Source organism: Morone saxatilis, unplaced genomic scaffold (assembly GCF_004916995.1).
Source record: "Morone saxatilis isolate NCDOM2014 unplaced genomic scaffold, NCSU_SB_2.0 Contig4, whole genome shotgun sequence".
Taxonomy (NCBI): domain Eukaryota; kingdom Metazoa; phylum Chordata; class Actinopteri; family Moronidae; genus Morone; species Morone saxatilis.
This window is the reverse complement of record NW_023339984.1, coordinates 17,782,356-17,784,713: the sequence shown is the minus strand read 5'-3', so window position 1 is coordinate 17,784,713 and position 2,358 is coordinate 17,782,356.

Below are 2,358 nucleotides of genomic sequence, written 5' to 3'. Positions count from 1 at the left end.
AACGACCTGAGACATGGAGACGTTTCACTGAAACTGTCAAGAAAAGTGAAACTCTCTGATGATGGAAAACAACAAATGCTTTCATTCCTAACACGTGGGTAGAGAATCTACTTGTCTGATCCTGGTTGTTGGTGAGTGAATATACGTATTGCTTCAAAATTGTGTCCTGAAGCTTTAACCAACTCATATTTAAATACATTGGGCCCCTTTTGTTATGCACTGTCAGTGGCCCAAACTAAGTTTTGCAATATATGATTTTCTATGATGAATTTGCTAAGATCGTACCAATGTCTTTATGTACCGATGTAAAGATGTGTGAGTGTGTTAGGGTAACCATGGGAAAAGGACATGTAGGAGTGAGAAACTGCTATGAATTGAAGGTGTCTAAAGCATGTTCCAGCCATGTGTGAGGCTTGTTCATGTGTGAGCAGTGAAGAGCAAGCATTTCACAGCAACTCTCCCGATTAGCAAGGGCTTAATCTGCTTTCCAAAACCACTTCCACATAATGATTATGAAGTCAGATGTTTATGCTAAGTCAGTAAAGAATGAGATTAAAAGACAAAGTTTTTCTGGAAAAATCAGGGTAGATTTGCGAACAAATGCTGGAGGAAGTTAGATCCATGCCTGCCTGGAAATACCCTGGAAATACCCCAGGTAAGAACTGGTGAACATGGCCCGGCCGGAGAGGGTGATCTGGGGGTTCGGGCCTGGAGCAAGATGTGTTAAAAGGTAGACCAAAACAATCAAAAAATACCCAAGAACTGGACGGATAAAATCATGACCGTTTTAATTTTTTCAAATATAAAGTTCTGAAAGTTGAAAAGATGTTACAGACTGTCTAATCCTCACCATGGGGCAGCAGTGTTCCCAACAGTATGGGAGGGAGAGGAGATTTACCTACAATGGACATAAAGGTCCCAGCACATAATAACAGTCAACAGATTGGCGGATTATGAATTAACAAGCAGCCAGCTCCACTTACTGGGGTTTATTAGAGGAGAGAGAAACACAGGCACAAACCAAGGAAAAAAAAGAGACAAAACAAAAACAGAAAGAACCGGATCAGAACATAGCCATTTTTTAGGAGGAGCAGCAGGAGGGCCAGTTAATAAAAGAGGCTACAACAAGCGTTAGTAAAATATGATTAAACCATCTATACCGCACTGGCAGCTCTGCAGCACCAAAACTGGTGTAAGGAGTGTAACTGACACCGACCATGAAAAGATGCAGATGCGCAGTTAGTCGAGCCCCGGATATTAATCCATGACACCTGGATCTTGATCTGGTTGTTGGTGAGTGAATTTACAGTATGTTTATAATGCACACTGTCCTGTAAGCTTCATACAGTTTTAAATAATTGGGCTTTTGCCATGCCTGCCAATGGGGTAATTATATTTCTGTGTGGATGTGTAAAAACGTGTTATATCTTAGGTAAATGTCAGATGTGTTTAGTGGAGTTTACTGGTACATGAGAAAGAGTAAGAACTGTAAGAGTAAGTCACTGCCCTAAATGAAAGTGTTTGAGAATTTTTGTTCATGTGTGACGGCAAGACGATATTGTGCAGCACTCTCAGTCTACCGGTCAATCTGCATTCCAACCCTCATGTATGAACATGAGTTAGGATGAAAGGAATTAGATTTGAGACAAAACCATCCTTCAAAAGCTGTCTGGTTGTACTGCATGGGGTAGGTTGAGGTTATTTGTACATCTGATTATTAATCCTGAACGCTGAGTCTGAAGAGGCTTGAGGAATTTACACCCCTCGAAATCTCCCAGGAAGAGCTGGAGGTCAGGGAAAGGCACAATAAAATACTGTTAAAAGTTGATCAAATTTTTATTATATTTACAAGTTCCAAGTTCCTCATAAATGACCACCGCTTCTTCTAGCAGTTTGAGACTTCTAGTTTTGAAGCACTGCTGTCAGGTTCCAGCATCATTAACACAAACCTGTTCTCTCCATACAGTATGTTTTTTGTGTTGGCTATGCAAAAACATTCATGCATGCCTCGTAAATTGAGAGTCATTTGAAATCTTTTCTCTCATTAGGTGTCCACTCATTCATAGTGGTCAGCTTAGTAAGAGCAGAGAAAGATAAAGTCGGCAGTGGAGTGGTTCTACAGTGTGAGTCTAAAGGCTGGCATTATCGGTCTGGTTGCTGTCCTTCTGTTGGACTCTAAGCAGGTGAAGTTGTTGGCTGTGTTCTTTCCACAGTCTCTGGGCTGGCACAGTGGATAAGAGGTCATCCAGGACCTCTGACTGTCTCTGTAAGGTCCAGCAAGAGAGGAGGTTTCCCCTCACGTCCAGGCAGACAGGCACCTCAGGTCTCATGGATGCCAGCCTTCGTAGACCTCACACT